Source organism: Triturus cristatus, chromosome 5_2 (genome assembly GCF_964204655.1).
Source record: "Triturus cristatus chromosome 5_2, aTriCri1.1, whole genome shotgun sequence".
Classification (NCBI taxonomy): Eukaryota; Metazoa; Chordata; class Amphibia; order Caudata; family Salamandridae; genus Triturus; species Triturus cristatus.
Genome location: NC_140588.1, coordinates 577335827 through 577354394, shown reverse-complemented (window position 1 = coordinate 577354394; position 18568 = coordinate 577335827). Strand labels below are relative to the sequence as shown.

The following is an 18568-nucleotide window of genomic DNA, read 5'->3' as shown; positions in this document are numbered from 1 at the left end:
TTCCCGAGGCCTGGGGACAAGCCTTTGCACATTTGATCCAGCCGGGCCTGCATCAGCAGATCCTGCTCCGATGGCAAGGGAGAGCCTGCAGGTGTAAATCAAAGAAAGGGGAGAAATCCGCAAGAGGCGGGTTAACAAATTCCAGTGGCAGGCCCATGTTCCCCAGGAAGCAAGTACTTCCTCCTGCTACCTTCAGTGGGAAAAGACATAGGAGGTGTATTTCTCTAAGCAGGGGCTCTGCGTAGGTGGCACTGCATTGCTTTGGCAAACATCCATGCTAAGTGCAGAGTAGCAGCAGACCCCACAGCTGAGACGTGAATTGGGACTGTTAAGGAAGGGCACTGGGAGGGTGAGGAGGGCAGAGGAAAATGCTTTACAAAAGCATCTGCAAGTTCCTACACACCCACTGAAAACCCATACCAGGGATGGGGCTCGAACCCATGCGGACAACTGTCCATTGGATCTTAAGTCCAACGCCTTAACCACTCGGCCACCCTGGTGAGACCCTAGGTCCTGCCTTACTCAGCTCCCTTTTCATGCTGGCTGCTCCAGCGCAGGCTGTCCAGCAAGAGGTGATTGCAGAGTAAAAAGGCTTTTGCAGGAGGATAAAGGTAATTGCTTATGACAAACACACTGTGTGACACCTAACTTTTCCCCACTCGTACTTTATGGGCAATCTATACAGTGGAGTTAGCTTAGTCACAATAAGGAAGTGAGCAAGGCAGGCTCACAAGAGCATCTCCTCCCTGGTGGTCTAGTGGCTAGGATTCGGCGCTTTCACCGCCGCGGCCCGGGTTCGATTCCCGGTCAGGGAAGATCCCTCTAAGACGTAGACGTGCGTAATTTGTCCACGCAGCTCAGCTTTTTTTAATCGAAGGTCCTTAAAAAGGCACCCCGACCTATAGACGAAAGCAGAGGAAAGGGGCTGGGTCCCCTGTGTCCCAGGTTGCTTTGCTCCCATTGCCCTCAGCCACCTTCATGCGCACGCAGTCCCCCACCCAGTCAGGTGCTCTATGTGGGCGTAAAGTGCAGTACCAGCTCATCAGAAAGGTAAATTGCTGGAAAACCCGGCTGCGATGTATACATCTACTTTGGAGCACTCTTCTCCCTTGCACTCTTGAATCGGTCATTCGCAATGTATTCTTCCAGCAAGCTGAATAACGAGGTAGGTGTGAGAAGGTGTACCAGCTGTCTTTGAGCTATCAGCGGCCACTAGGTGTCCCTCTTGTGATTTCCCGGGGATCCCGATTGTACAGGAATTCGTCGGTTCAGTAGCACGGGGGAGGGGATGGCCTGTGCTTGGAAGTGACAAACAGTCTGGTGGAATCATGAGTGTTTTTTCAAGTTCTGATTCATATTCGCTGTAGAATAAAATATGCTTTCAGCCCCCATGAGCTTTGTCACTAGGAGAGCAGTGTAGGAACTTTTGCTGTATGGCTGTGGGTTCCCTGGTGGTCTAGTGGTTAGGATTCGGCGCTCTCACCGCCGCGGCCCGGGTTCGATTCCCGGTCAGGGAACAGTCCTTCTTCTGCCCTTGAATGCTTTTCCTTCCCGCAGGTCAGGGCTTCTCAAAATGAATTTGCTTTTCTGACAAACAGTTTGCCTAGCATCCCGCAATCTGGCTCCTAATTTGATTTTCGCAAGGTTCCCTTTGAGTTGCTTTCCTCGGCGGGAGGAAAATCTCTTGTGCAAGGCTCTTGAGGAAGTGAGATTCTGTATTCCGAGGTGCGCTTCTTTTCGTAGGCTTCTGACCACATGGTGTGCGGCAGGAAGTCATCTTTGACAGGGACGCAGGCTTTGTCTCCAAATGGCATCCCGGACCCACTGCAACCCACCTTTTTGCTGAAACGGAAGTCTGGTTCAGGGTAAGAAAAAGCTGAGCTGCACGTACCGAAAGCAGCAGAGCCCAGCGGCGGAGAGGGTGTGGCCAGGGCTGTCTGATTTGCATAGTGACCAGTGGCATCTTGGGAATGTACAGGCTTTGGAGCCTAACGGGTGCTGCAGGGGTCTGCCTGGCCGGAGAAATGCCTGTCTGGCGCTCCCCTCAGGACACACGTGTCTTCCGTTCGAGCATGGAGGGTGAGGGACATGGGTCACTCTCATATACAGGGGTGTGGGCATAGGCAGGATGGGGCGTGGGGGACCCGTCAGGGCATTGCCCGTTTGGAAGCCCGTTCGGAAGGCAAGAGGAGGCGGAGGCGGAGGCGGGAATCTCTGCTCAATTTTTTCCCGAGGCCTGGGGACAAGCCTTTGCACATTTGATCCAGCCGGGCCTGCATCAGCAGATCCTGCTCCGATGGCAAGGGAGAGCCTGCAGGTGTAAATCAAAGAAAGGGGAGAAATCCGCAAGAGGCGGGTTAACAAATTCCAGTGGCAGGCCCATGTTCCCCAGGAAGCAAGTACTTCCTCCTGCTCCCTTCAGTGGGAAAAGACATAGGAGGTGTATTTCTCTAAGCAGGGGCTCTGCGTAGGTGGCACTGCATTGCTTTGGGAAGCATCCATGCTAAGTGCAGAGTAGCAGCAGACCCCACAGCTGAGACGTGAATTGGGACTGTTAAGGAAGGGCACTGGGAGGGTGAGGAGGGCAGAGGAAAATGCTTTAAAAAAGCATCTGCAAGTTCCTACACACCCGCTGAAAACCCATACCAGGGATGGGGCTCGAACCCATGCGGACAACTGTCCATTGGATCTTAAGTCCAACGCCTTAACCACTCGGCCACCCTGGTGAGACCCTAGGCCCTGCCTTACTCAGCTCCCTTTTCATGCTGGCTGCTCCAGCGCAGGCTGTCCAGCAAGAGGTGATTGCAGAGTAAAAAGGCTTTTGCAGGAGGATAAAGGTAATTGCTTATGACAAACACACTGTGTGACACCTAACTTTTCCCCACTCGTACTTTATGGGCAATCTATACAGTGGAGTTAGCTTAGTCACAATAAGGAAGTGAGCAAGGCAGGCTCACAAGAGCATCTCCTCCCTGGTGGTCTAGTGGCTAGGATTCGGCGCTTTCACCGCCGCGGCCCGGGTTCGATTCCCGGTCAGGGAAGATCCCTCTAAGACGTAGACGTGCGTAATTTGTCCACGCAGCTCAGCTTTTTTTAATCGAAGGTCCTTAAAAAGGCACCCCGACCTATAGACGAAAGCAGAGGAAAGGGGCTGGGTCCCCCGTGTCCCAGGTTGCTTTGCTCCCATTGCCCTCAGCCACCTTCATGCGCACGCAGTCCCCCACCCAGTCAGGTGCTCTATGTGGGCGTAAAGTGCAGTACCAGCTCATCAGAAAGGTAAATTGCTGGAAAACCCGGCTGCGATGTATACATCTACTTTGGAGCACTCTTCTCCCTTGCACTCTTGAATCGGTCATTCGCAATGTATTCTTCCAGCAAGCTGAATAACGAGGTAGGTGTGAGAAGGTGTACCAGCTGTCTTTGAGCTATCAGCGGCCACTAGGTGTCCCTCTTGTGATTTCCCGGGGATCCCGATTGTACAGGAATTCGTCGGTTCAGTAGCACGGGGGAGGGGATGGCCTGTGCTTGGAAGTGACAAACAGTCTGGTGGAATCATGAGTGTTTTTTCAAGTTCTGATTCATATTCGCTGTAGAATAAAATATGCTTTCTGCCCCCATGAGCTTTGTCACTAGGAGAGCAGTGTAGGAACTTTTGCTGTATGGCTCTGGGTTCCCTGGTGGTCTAGTGGTTAGGATTCTGCGCTCTCACCGCCGCGGCCCGGGTTCGATTCCCGGTCAGGGAACAGTCCTTCTTCTGCCCTTGAATGCTTTTCCTTCCCGCAGGTCAGGGCTTCTCAAAATGAATTTGCTTTTCTGACAAACAGTTTGCCTAGCATCCCGCAATCTGGCTCCTAATTTGATTTTCGCAAGGTTCCCTTTGAGTTGCTTTCCTCGGCGGGAGGAAAATCTCTTGTGCAAGGCTCTTGAGGAAGTGAGATTCTGTATTCCGAGGTGCGCTTCTTTTCGTAGGCTTCTGACCACATGGTGTGCGGCAGGAAGTCATCTTTGACAGGGCCGCAGGCTTTGTCTCCAAATGGCATCCCGGACCCACTGCAACCCACCTTTTTGCTGAAACGGAAGTCTGGTTCAGGGTAAGAAAAAGCTGAGCTGCACGTACCGAAAGCAGCAGATCCCAGCGGCGGAGAGGGTGTGGCCAGGGCTGTCTGATTTGCATAGTGACCAGTGGCATCTTGGGAATGTACAGGCTTTGGAGCCTAACGGGTGCTGCAGGGGTCTGCCTGGCCGGAGAAATGCCTGTCTGGCGCTCCCCTCAGGACACACGTGTCTTCCGTTCGAGCATGGAGGGTGAGGGACATGGGTCACCCTCATATACAGGGGTGTGGGCATGGGCAGGATGGGGCGTGGGGGACCCGTCAGGGCATTGCCCGTTTGGAAGCCCGTTCGGAAGGCAAGAGGAGGCGGAGGCGGAGGCGGAGGCGGGAATCTCTGCTCAATTTTTTCCCGAGGCCTGGGGACAAGCCTTTGCACATTTGATCCAGCCGGGCCTGCATCAGCAGATCCTGCTCCGATGGCAAGGGAGAGCCTGCAGGTGTAAATCAAAGAAAGGGGAGAAATCCGCAAGAGGCGGGTTAACAAATTCCAGTGGCAGGCCCATGTTCCCCAGGAAGCAAGTACTTCCTCCTGCTCCCTTCAGTGGGAAAAGACATAGGAGGTGTATTTCTCTAAGCAGGGGCTCTGCGTAGGTGGCACTGCATTGCTTTGGGAAGCATCCATGCTAAGTGCAGAGTAGCAGCAGACCCCACAGCTGAGACGTGAATTGGGACTGTTAAGGAAGGGCACTGGGAGGGTGAGGAGGGCAGAGGAAAATGCTTTAAAAAAGCATCTGCAAGTTCCTACACACCCGCTGAAAACCCATACCAGGGATGGGGCTCGAACCCATGCGGACAACTGTCCATTGGATCTTAAGTCCAACGCCTTAACCACTCGGCCACCCTGGTGAGACCCTAGGCCCTGCCTTACTCAGCTCCCTTTTCATGCTGGCTGCTCCAGCGCAGGCTGTCCAGCAAGAGGTGATTGCAGAGTAAAAAGGCTTTTGCAGGAGGATAAAGGTAATTGCTTATGACAAACACACTGTGTGACACCTAACTTTTCCCCACTCGTACTTTATGGGCAATCTATACAGTGGAGTTAGCTTAGTCACAATAAGGAAGTGAGCAAGGCAGGCTCACAAGAGCATCTCCTCCCTGGTGGTCTAGTGGCTAGGATTCGGCGCTTTCACCGCCGCGGCCCGGGTTCGATTCCCGGTCAGGGAAGATCCCTCTAAGACGTAGACGTGTGTAATTTGTCCACGCAGCTCAGCTTTTTTTAATCGAAGGTCCTTAAAAAGGCACCCCGACCTATAGACGAAAGCAGAGGAAAGGGGCTGGGTCCCCTGTGTCCCAGGTTGCTTTGCTCCCATTGCCCTCAGCCACCTTCATGCGCACGCAGTCCCCCACCCAGTCAGGTGCTCTATGTGGGCGTAAAGTGCAGTACCAGCTCATCAGAAAGGTAAATTGCTGGAAAACCCGGCTGCGATGTATACATCTACTTTGGAGCACTCTTCTCCCTTGCACTCTTGAATCGGTCATTCGCAATGTATTCTTCCAGCAAGCTGAATAACGAGGTAGGTGTGAGAAGGTGTACCAGCTGTCTTTGAGCTATCAGCGGCCACTAGGTGTCCCTCTTGTGATTTCCCGGGGATCCCGATTGTACAGGAATTCGTCGGTTCAGTAGCACGGGGGAGGGGATGGCCTGTGCTTGGAAGTGACAAACAGTCTGGTGGAATCATGAGTGTTTTTTCAAGTTCTGATTCATATTCGCTGTAGAATAAAATATGCTTTCAGCCCCCATGAGCTTTGTCACTAGGAGAGCAGTGTAGGAACTTTTGCTGTATGGCTGTGGGTTCCCTGGTGGTCTAGTGGTTAGGATTCGGCGCTCTCACCGCCGCGGCCCGGGTTCGATTCCCGGTCAGGGAACAGTCCTTCTTCTGCCCTTGAATGCTTTTCCTTCCCGCAGGTCAGGGCTTCTCAAAATGAATTTGCTTTTCTGACAAACAGTTTGCCTAGCATCCCGCAATCTGGCTCCTAATTTGATTTTCGCAAGGTTCCCTTTGAGTTGCTTTCCTCGGCGGGAGGAAAATCTCTTGTGCAAGGCTCTTGAGGAAGTGAGATTCTGTATTCCGAGGTGCGCTTCTTTTCGTAGGCTTCTGACCACATGGTGTGCGGCAGGAAGTCATCTTTGACAGGGCCGCAGGCTTTGTCTCCAAATGGCATCCCGGACCCACTGCAACCCACCTTTTTGCTGAAACGGAAGTCTGGTTCAGGGTAAGAAAAAGCTGAGCTGCACGTACCGAAAGCAGCAGAGCCCAGCGGCGGAGAGGGTGTGGCCAGGGCTGTCTGATTTGCATAGTGACCAGTGGCATCTTGGGAATGTACAGGCTTTGGAGCCTAACGGGTGCTGCAGGGGTCTGCCTGGCCGGAGAAATGCCTGTCTGGCGCTCCCCTCAGGACACACGTGTCTTCCGTTCGAGCATGGAGGGTGAGGGACATGGGTCACCCTCATATACAGGGGTGTGGGCATGGGCAGGATGGGGCGTGGGGGACCCGTCAGGGCATTGCCCGTTTGGAAGCCCGTTCGGAAGGCAAGAGGAGGCGGAGGCGGAGGCGGGAATCTCTGCTCAATTTTTTCCCGAGGCCTGGGGACAAGCCTTTGCACATTTGATCCAGCCGGGCCTGCATCAGCAGATCCTGCTCCGATGGCAAGGGAGAGCCTGCAGGTGTAAATCAAAGAAAGGGGAGAAATCCGCAAGAGGCGGGTTAACAAATTCCAGTGGCAGGCCCATGTTCCCCAGGAAGCAAGTACTTCCTCCTGCTCCCTTCAGTGGGAAAAGACATAGGAGGTGTATTTCTCTAAGCAGGGGCTCTGCGTAGGTGGCACTGCATTGCTTTGGGAAGCATCCATGCTAAGTGCAGAGTAGCAGCAGACCCCACAGCTGAGACGTGAATTGGGACTGTTAAGGAAGGGCACTGGGAGGGTGAGGAGGGCAGAGGAAAATGCTTTAAAAAAGCATCTGCAAGTTCCTACACACCCGCTGAAAACCCATACCAGGGATGGGGCTCGAACCCATGCGGACAACTGTCCATTGGATCTTAAGTCCAACGCCTTAACCACTCGGCCACCCTGGTGAGACCCTAGGCCCTGCCTTACTCAGCTCCCTTTTCATGCTGGCTGCTCCAGCGCAGGCTGTCCAGCAAGAGGTGATTGCAGAGTAAAAAGGCTTTTGCAGGAGGATAAAGGTAATTGCTTATGACAAACACACTGTGTGACACCTAACTTTTCCCCACTCGTACTTTATGGGCAATCTATACAGTGGAGTTAGCTTAGTCACAATAAGGAAGTGAGCAAGGCAGGCTCACAAGAGCATCTCCTCCCTGGTGGTCTAGTGGCTAGGATTCGGCGCTTTCACCGCCGCGGCCCGGGTTCGATTCCCGGTCAGGGAAGATCCCTCTAAGACGTAGACGTGCGTAATTTGTCCACGCAGCTCAGCTTTTTTTAATCGAAGGTCCTTAAAAAGGCACCCCGACCTATAGACGAAAGCAGAGGAAAGGGGCTGGGTCCCCCGTGTCCCAGGTTGCTTTGCTCCCATTGCCCTCAGCCACCTTCATGCGCACGCAGTCCCCCACCCAGTCAGGTGCTCTATGTGGGCGTAAAGTGCAGTACCAGCTCATCAGAAAGGTAAATTGCTGGAAAACCCGGCTGCGATGTATACATCTACTTTGGAGCACTCTTCTCCCTTGCACTCTTGAATCGGTCATTCGCAATGTATTCTTCCAGCAAGCTGAATAACGAGGTAGGTGTGAGAAGGTGTACCAGCTGTCTTTGAGCTATCAGCGGCCACTAGGTGTCCCTCTTGTGATTTCCCGGGGATCCCGATTGTACAGGAATTCGTCGGTTCAGTAGCACGGGGGAGGGGATGGCCTGTGCTTGGAAGTGACAAACAGTCTGGTGGAATCATGAGTGTTTTTTCAAGTTCTGATTCATATTCGCTGTAGAATAAAATATGCTTTCTGCCCCCATGAGCTTTGTCACTAGGAGAGCAGTGTAGGAACTTTTGCTGTATGGCTCTGGGTTCCCTGGTGGTCTAGTGGTTAGGATTCTGCGCTCTCACCGCCGCGGCCCGGGTTCGATTCCCGGTCAGGGAACAGTCCTTCTTCTGCCCTTGAATGCTTTTCCTTCCCGCAGGTCAGGGCTTCTCAAAATGAATTTGCTTTTCTGACAAACAGTTTGCCTAGCATCCCGCAATCTGGCTCCTAATTTGATTTTCGCAAGGTTCCCTTTGAGTTGCTTTCCTCGGCGGGAGGAAAATCTCTTGTGCAAGGCTCTTGAGGAAGTGAGATTCTGTATTCCGAGGTGCGCTTCTTTTCGTAGGCTTCTGACCACATGGTGTGCGGCAGGAAGTCATCTTTGACAGGGCCGCAGGCTTTGTCTCCAAATGGCATCCCGGACCCACTGCAACCCACCTTTTTGCTGAAACGGAAGTCTGGTTCAGGGTAAGAAAAAGCTGAGCTGCACGTACCGAAAGCAGCAGATCCCAGCGGCGGAGAGGGTGTGGCCAGGGCTGTCTGATTTGCATAGTGACCAGTGGCATCTTGGGAATGTACAGGCTTTGGAGCCTAACGGGTGCTGCAGGGGTCTGCCTGGCCGGAGAAATGCCTGTCTGGCGCTCCCCTCAGGACACACGTGTCTTCCGTTCGAGCATGGAGGGTGAGGGACATGGGTCACCCTCATATACAGGGGTGTGGGCATGGGCAGGATGGGGCGTGGGGGACCCGTCAGGGCATTGCCCGTTTGGAAGCCCGTTCGGAAGGCAAGAGGAGGCGGAGGCGGAGGCGGAGGCGGGAATCTCTGCTCAATTTTTTCCCGAGGCCTGGGGACAAGCCTTTGCACATTTGATCCAGCCGGGCCTGCATCAGCAGATCCTGCTCCGATGGCAAGGGAGAGCCTGCAGGTGTAAATCAAAGAAAGGGGAGAAATCCGCAAGAGGCGGGTTAACAAATTCCAGTGGCAGGCCCATGTTCCCCAGGAAGCAAGTACTTCCTCCTGCTCCCTTCAGTGGGAAAAGACATAGGAGGTGTATTTCTCTAAGCAGGGGCTCTGCGTAGGTGGCACTGCATTGCTTTGGGAAGCATCCATGCTAAGTGCAGAGTAGCAGCAGACCCCACAGCTGAGACGTGAATTGGGACTGTTAAGGAAGGGCACTGGGAGGGTGAGGAGGGCAGAGGAAAATGCTTTAAAAAAGCATCTGCAAGTTCCTACACACCCGCTGAAAACCCATACCAGGGATGGGGCTCGAACCCATGCGGACAACTGTCCATTGGATCTTAAGTCCAACGCCTTAACCACTCGGCCACCCTGGTGAGACCCTAGGCCCTGCCTTACTCAGCTCCCTTTTCATGCTGGCTGCTCCAGCGCAGGCTGTCCAGCAAGAGGTGATTGCAGAGTAAAAAGGCTTTTGCAGGAGGATAAAGGTAATTGCTTATGACAAACACACTGTGTGACACCTAACTTTTCCCCACTCGTACTTTATGGGCAATCTATACAGTGGAGTTAGCTTAGTCACAATAAGGAAGTGAGCAAGGCAGGCTCACAAGAGCATCTCCTCCCTGGTGGTCTAGTGGCTAGGATTCGGCGCTTTCACCGCCGCGGCCCGGGTTCGATTCCCGGTCAGGGAAGATCCCTCTAAGACGTAGACGTGTGTAATTTGTCCACGCAGCTCAGCTTTTTTTAATCGAAGGTCCTTAAAAAGGCACCCCGACCTATAGACGAAAGCAGAGGAAAGGGGCTGGGTCCCCTGTGTCCCAGGTTGCTTTGCTCCCATTGCCCTCAGCCACCTTCATGCGCACGCAGTCCCCCACCCAGTCAGGTGCTCTATGTGGGCGTAAAGTGCAGTACCAGCTCATCAGAAAGGTAAATTGCTGGAAAACCCGGCTGCGATGTATACATCTACTTTGGAGCACTCTTCTCCCTTGCACTCTTGAATCGGTCATTCGCAATGTATTCTTCCAGCAAGCTGAATAACGAGGTAGGTGTGAGAAGGTGTACCAGCTGTCTTTGAGCTATCAGCGGCCACTAGGTGTCCCTCTTGTGATTTCCCGGGGATCCCGATTGTACAGGAATTCGTCGGTTCAGTAGCACGGGGGAGGGGATGGCCTGTGCTTGGAAGTGACAAACAGTCTGGTGGAATCATGAGTGTTTTTTCAAGTTCTGATTCATATTCGCTGTAGAATAAAATATGCTTTCAGCCCCCATGAGCTTTGTCACTAGGAGAGCAGTGTAGGAACTTTTGCTGTATGGCTGTGGGTTCCCTGGTGGTCTAGTGGTTAGGATTCGGCGCTCTCACCGCCGCGGCCCGGGTTCGATTCCCGGTCAGGGAACAGTCCTTCTTCTGCCCTTGAATGCTTTTCCTTCCCGCAGGTCAGGGCTTCTCAAAATGAATTTGCTTTTCTGACAAACAGTTTGCCTAGCATCCCGCAATCTGGCTCCTAATTTGATTTTCGCAAGGTTCCCTTTGAGTTGCTTTCCTCGGCGGGAGGAAAATCTCTTGTGCAAGGCTCTTGAGGAAGTGAGATTCTGTATTCCGAGGTGCGCTTCTTTTCGTAGGCTTCTGACCACATGGTGTGCGGCAGGAAGTCATCTTTGACAGGGCCGCAGGCTTTGTCTCCAAATGGCATCCCGGACCCACTGCAACCCACCTTTTTGCTGAAACGGAAGTCTGGTTCAGGGTAAGAAAAAGCTGAGCTGCACGTACCGAAAGCAGCAGAGCCCAGCGGCGGAGAGGGTGTGGCCAGGGCTGTCTGATTTGCATAGTGACCAGTGGCATCTTGGGAATGTACAGGCTTTGGAGCCTAACGGGTGCTGCAGGGGTCTGCCTGGCCGGAGAAATGCCTGTCTGGCGCTCCCCTCAGGACACACGTGTCTTCCGTTCGAGCATGGAGGGTGAGGGACATGGGTCACCCTCATATACAGGGGTGTGGGCATGGGCAGGATGGGGCGTGGGGGACCCGTCAGGGCATTGCCCGTTTGGAAGCCCGTTCGGAAGGCAAGAGGAGGCGGAGGCGGAGGCGGGAATCTCTGCTCAATTTTTTCCCGAGGCCTGGGGACAAGCCTTTGCACATTTGATCCAGCCGGGCCTGCATCAGCAGATCCTGCTCCGATGGCAAGGGAGAGCCTGCAGGTGTAAATCAAAGAAAGGGGAGAAATCCGCAAGAGGCGGGTTAACAAATTCCAGTGGCAGGCCCATGTTCCCCAGGAAGCAAGTACTTCCTCCTGCTCCCTTCAGTGGGAAAAGACATAGGAGGTGTATTTCTCTAAGCAGGGGCTCTGCGTAGGTGGCACTGCATTGCTTTGGCAAACATCCATGCTAAGTGCAGAGTAGCAGCAGACCCCACAGCTGAGACGTGAATTGGGACTGTTAAGGAAGGGCACTGGGAGGGTGAGGAGGGCAGAGGAAAATGCTTTACAAAAGCATCTGCAAGTTCCTACACACCCGCTGAAAACCCATACCAGGGATGGGGCTCGAACCCATGCGGACAACTGTCCATTGGATCTTAAGTCCAACGCCTTAACCACTCGGCCACCCTGGTGAGACCCTAGGCCCTGCCTTACTCAGCTCCCTTTTCATGCTGGCTGCTCCAGCGCAGGCTGTCCAGCAAGAGGTGATTGCAGAGTAAAAAGGCTTTTGCAGGAGGATAAAGGTAATTGCTTATGACAAACACACTGTGTGACACCTAACTTTTCCCCACTCGTACTTTATGGGCAATCTATACAGTGGAGTTAGCTTAGTCACAATAAGGAAGTGAGCAAGGCAGGCTCACAAGAGCATCTCCTCCCTGGTGGTCTAGTGGCTAGGATTCGGCGCTTTCACCGCCGCGGCCCGGGTTCGATTCCCGGTCAGGGAAGATCCCTCTAAGACGTAGACGTGTGTAATTTGTCCACGCAGCTCAGCTTTTTTTAATCGAAGGTCCTTAAAAAGGCACCCCGACCTATAGACGAAAGCAGAGGAAAGGGGCTGGGTCCCCTGTGTCCCAGGTTGCTTTGCTCCCATTGCCCTCAGCCACCTTCATGCGCACGCAGTCCCCCACCCAGTCAGGTGCTCTATGTGGGCGTAAAGTGCAGTACCAGCTCATCAGAAAGGTAAATTGCTGGAAAACCCGGCTGCGATGTATACATCTACTTTGGAGCACTCTTCTCCCTTGCACTCTTGAATCGGTCATTCGCAATGTATTCTTCCAGCAAGCTGAATAACGAGGTAGGTGTGAGAAGGTGTACCAGCTGTCTTTGAGCTATCAGCGGCCACTAGGTGTCCCTCTTGTGATTTCCCGGGGATCCCGATTGTACAGGAATTCGTCGGTTCAGTAGCACGGGGGAGGGGATGGCCTGTGCTTGGAAGTGACAAACAGTCTGGTGGAATCATGAGTGTTTTTTCAAGTTCTGATTCATATTCGCTGTAGAATAAAATATGCTTTCTGCCCCCATGAGCTTTGTCACTAGGAGAGCAGTGTAGGAACTTTTGCTGTATGGCTCTGGGTTCCCTGGTGGTCTAGTGGTTAGGATTCTGCGCTCTCACCGCCGCGGCCCGGGTTCGATTCCCGGTCAGGGAACAGTCCTTCTTCTGCCCTTGAATGCTTTTCCTTCCCGCAGGTCAGGGCTTCTCAAAATGAATTTGCTTTTCTGACAAACAGTTTGCCTAGCATCCCGCAATCTGGCTCCTAATTTGATTTTCGCAAGGTTCCCTTTGAGTTGCTTTCCTCGGCGGGAGGAAAATCTCTTGTGCAAGGCTCTTGAGGAAGTGAGATTCTGTATTCCGAGGTGCGCTTCTTTTCGTAGGCTTCTGACCACATGGTGTGCGGCAGGAAGTCATCTTTGACAGGGCCGCAGGCTTTGTCTCCAAATGGCATCCCGGACCCACTGCAACCCACCTTTTTGCTGAAACGGAAGTCTGGTTCAGGGTAAGAAAAAGCTGAGCTGCACGTACCGAAAGCAGCAGATCCCAGCGGCGGAGAGGGTGTGGCCAGGGCTGTCTGATTTGCATAGTGACCAGTGGCATCTTGGGAATGTACAGGCTTTGGAGCCTAACGGGTGCTGCAGGGGTCTGCCTGGCCGGAGAAATGCCTGTCTGGCGCTCCCCTCAGGACACACGTGTCTTCCGTTCGAGCATGGAGGGTGAGGGACATGGGTCACCCTCATATACAGGGGTGTGGGCATGGGCAGGATGGGGCGTGGGGGACCCGTCAGGGCATTGCCCGTTTGGAAGCCCGTTCGGAAGGCAAGAGGAGGCGGAGGCGGAGGCGGGAATCTCTGCTCAATTTTTTCCCGAGGCCTGGGGACAAGCCTTTGCACATTTGATCCAGCCGGGCCTGCATCAGCAGATCCTGCTCCGATGGCAAGGGAGAGCCTGCAGGTGTAAATCAAAGAAAGGGGAGAAATCCGCAAGAGGCGGGTTAACAAATTCCAGTGGCAGGCCCATGTTCCCCAGGAAGCAAGTACTTCCTCCTGCTACCTTCAGTGGGAAAAGACATAGGAGGTGTATTTCTCTAAGCAGGGGCTCTGCGTAGGTGGCACTGCATTGCTTTGGCAAACATCCATGCTAAGTGCAGAGTAGCAGCAGACCCCACAGCTGAGACGTGAATTGGGACTGTTAAGGAAGGGCACTGGGAGGGTGAGGAGGGCAGAGGAAAATGCTTTACAAAAGCATCTGCAAGTTCCTACACACCCACTGAAAACCCATACCAGGGATGGGGCTCGAACCCATGCGGACAACTGTCCATTGGATCTTAAGTCCAACGCCTTAACCACTCGGCCACCCTGGTGAGACCCTAGGTCCTGCCTTACTCAGCTCCCTTTTCATGCTGGCTGCTCCAGCGCAGGCTGTCCAGCAAGAGGTGATTGCAGAGTAAAAAGGCTTTTGCAGGAGGATAAAGGTAATTGCTTATGACAAACACACTGTGTGACACCTAACTTTTCCCCACTCGTACTTTATGGGCAATCTATACAGTGGAGTTAGCTTAGTCACAATAAGGAAGTGAGCAAGGCAGGCTCACAAGAGCATCTCCTCCCTGGTGGTCTAGTGGCTAGGATTCGGCGCTTTCACCGCCGCGGCCCGGGTTCGATTCCCGGTCAGGGAAGATCCCTCTAAGACGTAGACGTGCGTAATTTGTCCACGCAGCTCAGCTTTTTTTAATCGAAGGTCCTTAAAAAGGCACCCCGACCTATAGACGAAAGCAGAGGAAAGGGGCTGGGTCCCCTGTGTCCCAGGTTGCTTTGCTCCCATTGCCCTCAGCCACCTTCATGCGCACGCAGTCCCCCACCCAGTCAGGTGCTCTATGTGGGCGTAAAGTGCAGTACCAGCTCATCAGAAAGGTAAATTGCTGGAAAACCCGGCTGCGATGTATACATCTACTTTGGAGCACTCTTCTCCCTTGCACTCTTGAATCGGTCATTCGCAATGTATTCTTCCAGCAAGCTGAATAACGAGGTAGGTGTGAGAAGGTGTACCAGCTGTCTTTGAGCTATCAGCGGCCACTAGGTGTCCCTCTTGTGATTTCCCGGGGATCCCGATTGTACAGGAATTCGTCGGTTCAGTAGCACGGGGGAGGGGATGGCCTGTGCTTGGAAGTGACAAACAGTCTGGTGGAATCATGAGTGTTTTTTCAAGTTCTGATTCATATTCGCTGTAGAATAAAATATGCTTTCAGCCCCCATGAGCTTTGTCACTAGGAGAGCAGTGTAGGAACTTTTGCTGTATGGCTGTGGGTTCCCTGGTGGTCTAGTGGTTAGGATTCGGCGCTCTCACTGCCGCGGCCCGGGTTCGATTCCCGGTCAGGGAACAGTCCTTCTTCTGCCCTTGAATGCTTTTCCTTCCCGCAGGTCAGGGCTTCTCAAAATGAATTTGCTTTTCTGACAAACAGTTTGCCTAGCATCCCGCAATCTGGCTCCTAATTTGATTTTCGCAAGGTTCCCTTTGAGTTGCTTTCCTCGGCGGGAGGAAAATCTCTTGTGCAAGGCTCTTGAGGAAGTGAGATTCTGTATTCCGAGGTGCGCTTCTTTTCGTAGGCTTCTGACCACATGGTGTGCGGCAGGAAGTCATCTTTGACAGGGACGCAGGCTTTGTCTCCAAATGGCATCCCGGACCCACTGCAACCCACCTTTTTGCTGAAACGGAAGTCTGGTTCAGGGTAAGAAAAAGCTGAGCTGCACGTACCGAAAGCAGCAGAGCCCAGCGGCGGAGAGGGTGTGGCCAGGGCTGTCTGATTTGCATAGTGACCAGTGGCATCTTGGGAATGTACAGGCTTTGGAGCCTAACGGGTGCTGCAGGGGTCTGCCTGGCCGGAGAAATGCCTGTCTGGCGCTCCCCTCAGGACACACGTGTCTTCCGTTCGAGCATGGAGGGTGAGGGACATGGGTCACCCTCATATACAGGGGTGTGGGCATAGGCAGGATGGGGCGTGGGGGACCCGTCAGGGCATTGCCCGTTTGGAAGCCCGTTCGGAAGGCAAGAGGAGGCGGAGGCGGAGGCGGGAATCTCTGCTCAATTTTTTCCCGAGGCCTGGGGACAAGCCTTTGCACATTTGATCCAGCCGGGCCTGCATCAGCAGATCCTGCTCCGATGGCAAGGGAGAGCCTGCAGGTGTAAATCAAAGAAAGGGGAGAAATCCGCAAGAGGCGGGTTAACAAATTCCAGTGGCAGGCCCATGTTCCCCAGGAAGCAAGTACTTCCTCCTGCTCCCTTCAGTGGGAAAAGACATAGGAGGTGTATTTCTCTAAGCAGGGGCTCTGCGTAGGTGGCACTGCATTGCTTTGGGAAGCATCCATGCTAAGTGCAGAGTAGCAGCAGACCCCACAGCTGAGACGTGAATTGGGACTGTTAAGGAAGGGCACTGGGAGGGTGAGGAGGGCAGAGGAAAATGCTTTAAAAAAGCATCTGCAAGTTCCTACACACCCGCTGAAAACCCATACCAGGGATGGGGCTCGAACCCATGCGGACAACTGTCCATTGGATCTTAAGTCCAACGCCTTAACCACTCGGCCACCCTGGTGAGACCCTAGGCCCTGCCTTACTCAGCTCCCTTTTCATGCTGGCTGCTCCAGCGCAGGCTGTCCAGCAAGAGGTGATTGCAGAGTAAAAAGGCTTTTGCAGGAGGATAAAGGTAATTGCTTATGACAAACACACTGTGTGACACCTAACTTTTCCCCACTCGTACTTTATGGGCAATCTATACAGTGGAGTTAGCTTAGTCACAATAAGGAAGTGAGCAAGGCAGGCTCACAAGAGCATCTCCTCCCTGGTGGTCTAGTGGCTAGGATTCGGCGCTTTCACCGCCGCGGCCCGGGTTCGATTCCCGGTCAGGGAAGATCCCTCTAAGACGTAGACGTGCGTAATTTGTCCACGCAGCTCAGCTTTTTTTAATCGAAGGTCCTTAAAAAGGCACCCCGACCTATAGACGAAAGCAGAGGAAAGGGGCTGGGTCCCCCGTGTCCCAGGTTGCTTTGCTCCCATTGCCCTCAGCCACCTTCATGCGCACGCAGTCCCCCACCCAGTCAGGTGCTCTATGTGGGCGTAAAGTGCAGTACCAGCTCATCAGAAAGGTAAATTGCTGGAAAACCCGGCTGCGATGTATACATCTACTTTGGAGCACTCTTCTCCCTTGCACTCTTGAATCGGTCATTCGCAATGTATTCTTCCAGCAAGCTGAATAACGAGGTAGGTGTGAGAAGGTGTACCAGCTGTCTTTGAGCTATCAGCGGCCACTAGGTGTCCCTCTTGTGATTTCCCGGGGATCCCGATTGTACAGGAATTCGTCGGTTCAGTAGCACGGGGGAGGGGATGGCCTGTGCTTGGAAGTGACAAACAGTCTGGTGGAATCATGAGTGTTTTTTCAAGTTCTGATTCATATTCGCTGTAGAATAAAATATGCTTTCTGCCCCCATGAGCTTTGTCACTAGGAGAGCAGTGTAGGAACTTTTGCTGTATGGCTCTGGGTTCCCTGGTGGTCTAGTGGTTAGGATTCTGCGCTCTCACCGCCGCGGCCCGGGTTCGATTCCCGGTCAGGGAACAGTCCTTCTTCTGCCCTTGAATGCTTTTCCTTCCCGCAGGTCAGGGCTTCTCAAAATGAATTTGCTTTTCTGACAAACAGTTTGCCTAGCATCCCGCAATCTGGCTCCTAATTTGATTTTCGCAAGGTTCCCTTTGAGTTGCTTTCCTCGGCGGGAGGAAAATCTCTTGTGCAAGGCTCTTGAGGAAGTGAGATTCTGTATTCCGAGGTGCGCTTCTTTTCGTAGGCTTCTGACCACATGGTGTGCGGCAGGAAGTCATCTTTGACAGGGCCGCAGGCTTTGTCTCCAAATGGCATCCCGGACCCACTGCAACCCACCTTTTTGCTGAAACGGAAGTCTGGTTCAGGGTAAGAAAAAGCTGAGCTGCACGTACCGAAAGCAGCAGATCCCAGCGGCGGAGAGGGTGTGGCCAGGGCTGTCTGATTTGCATAGTGACCAGTGGCATCTTGGGAATGTACAGGCTTTGGAGCCTAACGGGTGCTGCAGGGGTCTGCCTGGCCGGAGAAATGCCTGTCTGGCGCTCCCCTCAGGACACACGTGTCTTCCGTTCGAGCATGGAGGGTGAGGGACATGGGTCACCCTCATATACAGGGGTGTGGGCATGGGCAGGATGGGGCGTGGGGGACCCGTCAGGGCATTGCCCGTTTGGAAGCCCGTTCGGAAGGCAAGAGGAGGCGGAGGCGGAGGCGGAGGCGGGAATCTCTGCTCAATTTTTTCCCGAGGCCTGGGGACAAGCCTTTGCACATTTGATCCAGCCGGGCCTGCATCAGCAGATCCTGCTCCGATGGCAAGGGAGAGCCTGCAGGTGTAAATCAAAGAAAGGGGAGAAATCCGCAAGAGGCGGGTTAACAAATTCCAGTGGCAGGCCCATGTTCCCCAGGAAGCAAGTACTTCCTCCTGCTCCCTTCAGTGGGAAAAGACATAGGAGGTGTATTTCTCTAAGCAGGGGCTCTGCGTAGGTGGCACTGCATTGCTTTGGGAAGCATCCATGCTAAGTGCAGAGTAGCAGCAGACCCCACAGCTGAGACGTGAATTGGGACTGTTAAGGAAGGGCACTGGGAGGGTGAGGAGGGCAGAGGAAAATGCTTTAAAAAAGCATCTGCAAGTTCCTACACACCCGCTGAAAACCCATACCAGGGATGGGGCTCGAACCCATGCGGACAACTGTCCATTGGATCTTAAGTCCAACGCCTTAACCACTCGGCCACCCTGGTGAGACCCTAGGCCCTGCCTTACTCAGCTCCCTTTTCATGCTGGCTGCTCCAGCGCAGGCTGTCCAGCAAGAGGTGATTGCAGAGTAAAAAGGCTTTTGCAGGAGGATAAAGGTAATTGCTTATGACAAACACACTGTGTGACACCTAACTTTTCCCCACTCGTACTTTATGGGCAATCTATACAGTGGAGTTAGCTTAGTCACAATAAGGAAGTGAGCAAGGCAGGCTCACAAGAGCATCTC

General features: G+C 53.4%; 20 non-coding genes across 20 annotated transcripts; 11 read left to right on the top strand and 9 right to left on the bottom strand.

The window, feature by feature from the left end:
- Positions 1 to 417: 417 nt before the first annotated feature.
- Positions 418 to 500, bottom strand: TRNAL-UAA (transfer RNA leucine (anticodon UAA)). Its single transcript has one exon. It is a non-coding gene; the product is annotated as a tRNA-Leu (tRNA).
- Positions 501 to 743: 243 nt separating this feature from the next.
- TRNAE-UUC (transfer RNA glutamic acid (anticodon UUC)) lies at positions 744 to 815 on the top strand. Its single transcript has one exon. It is a non-coding gene; the product is annotated as a tRNA-Glu (tRNA).
- A 630-nt stretch (positions 816 to 1445) lies between these two features.
- Positions 1446 to 1517, top strand: TRNAE-CUC (transfer RNA glutamic acid (anticodon CUC)). The gene has a single exon. It is a non-coding gene; the product is annotated as a tRNA-Glu (tRNA).
- Positions 1518 to 2643: 1126 nt separating this feature from the next.
- TRNAL-UAA (transfer RNA leucine (anticodon UAA)) lies at positions 2644 to 2726 on the bottom strand. Its single transcript has one exon. It is a non-coding gene; the product is annotated as a tRNA-Leu (tRNA).
- A 243-nt stretch (positions 2727 to 2969) lies between these two features.
- On the top strand, positions 2970 to 3041 carry TRNAE-UUC (transfer RNA glutamic acid (anticodon UUC)). Its single transcript has one exon. It is a non-coding gene; the product is annotated as a tRNA-Glu (tRNA).
- Positions 3042 to 4875: 1834 nt separating this feature from the next.
- Positions 4876 to 4958, bottom strand: TRNAL-UAA (transfer RNA leucine (anticodon UAA)). The gene has a single exon. It is a non-coding gene; the product is annotated as a tRNA-Leu (tRNA).
- Positions 4959 to 5201: 243 nt separating this feature from the next.
- TRNAE-UUC (transfer RNA glutamic acid (anticodon UUC)) lies at positions 5202 to 5273 on the top strand. The gene has a single exon. It is a non-coding gene; the product is annotated as a tRNA-Glu (tRNA).
- A 630-nt stretch (positions 5274 to 5903) lies between these two features.
- TRNAE-CUC (transfer RNA glutamic acid (anticodon CUC)) lies at positions 5904 to 5975 on the top strand. The gene has a single exon. It is a non-coding gene; the product is annotated as a tRNA-Glu (tRNA).
- A 1126-nt stretch (positions 5976 to 7101) lies between these two features.
- On the bottom strand, positions 7102 to 7184 carry TRNAL-UAA (transfer RNA leucine (anticodon UAA)). The gene has a single exon. It is a non-coding gene; the product is annotated as a tRNA-Leu (tRNA).
- Positions 7185 to 7427: 243 nt separating this feature from the next.
- On the top strand, positions 7428 to 7499 carry TRNAE-UUC (transfer RNA glutamic acid (anticodon UUC)). The gene has a single exon. It is a non-coding gene; the product is annotated as a tRNA-Glu (tRNA).
- Positions 7500 to 9333: 1834 nt separating this feature from the next.
- Positions 9334 to 9416, bottom strand: TRNAL-UAA (transfer RNA leucine (anticodon UAA)). The gene has a single exon. It is a non-coding gene; the product is annotated as a tRNA-Leu (tRNA).
- Positions 9417 to 9659: 243 nt separating this feature from the next.
- On the top strand, positions 9660 to 9731 carry TRNAE-UUC (transfer RNA glutamic acid (anticodon UUC)). The gene has a single exon. It is a non-coding gene; the product is annotated as a tRNA-Glu (tRNA).
- Positions 9732 to 10361: 630 nt separating this feature from the next.
- Positions 10362 to 10433, top strand: TRNAE-CUC (transfer RNA glutamic acid (anticodon CUC)). Its single transcript has one exon. It is a non-coding gene; the product is annotated as a tRNA-Glu (tRNA).
- Positions 10434 to 11559: 1126 nt separating this feature from the next.
- TRNAL-UAA (transfer RNA leucine (anticodon UAA)) lies at positions 11560 to 11642 on the bottom strand. Its single transcript has one exon. It is a non-coding gene; the product is annotated as a tRNA-Leu (tRNA).
- Positions 11643 to 11885: 243 nt separating this feature from the next.
- Positions 11886 to 11957, top strand: TRNAE-UUC (transfer RNA glutamic acid (anticodon UUC)). The gene has a single exon. It is a non-coding gene; the product is annotated as a tRNA-Glu (tRNA).
- A 1828-nt stretch (positions 11958 to 13785) lies between these two features.
- TRNAL-UAA (transfer RNA leucine (anticodon UAA)) lies at positions 13786 to 13868 on the bottom strand. Its single transcript has one exon. It is a non-coding gene; the product is annotated as a tRNA-Leu (tRNA).
- Positions 13869 to 14111: 243 nt separating this feature from the next.
- TRNAE-UUC (transfer RNA glutamic acid (anticodon UUC)) lies at positions 14112 to 14183 on the top strand. The gene has a single exon. It is a non-coding gene; the product is annotated as a tRNA-Glu (tRNA).
- A 1828-nt stretch (positions 14184 to 16011) lies between these two features.
- On the bottom strand, positions 16012 to 16094 carry TRNAL-UAA (transfer RNA leucine (anticodon UAA)). Its single transcript has one exon. It is a non-coding gene; the product is annotated as a tRNA-Leu (tRNA).
- Positions 16095 to 16337: 243 nt separating this feature from the next.
- Positions 16338 to 16409, top strand: TRNAE-UUC (transfer RNA glutamic acid (anticodon UUC)). The gene has a single exon. It is a non-coding gene; the product is annotated as a tRNA-Glu (tRNA).
- A 1834-nt stretch (positions 16410 to 18243) lies between these two features.
- TRNAL-UAA (transfer RNA leucine (anticodon UAA)) lies at positions 18244 to 18326 on the bottom strand. Its single transcript has one exon. It is a non-coding gene; the product is annotated as a tRNA-Leu (tRNA).
- Positions 18327 to 18568: the final 242 nt, after the last annotated feature.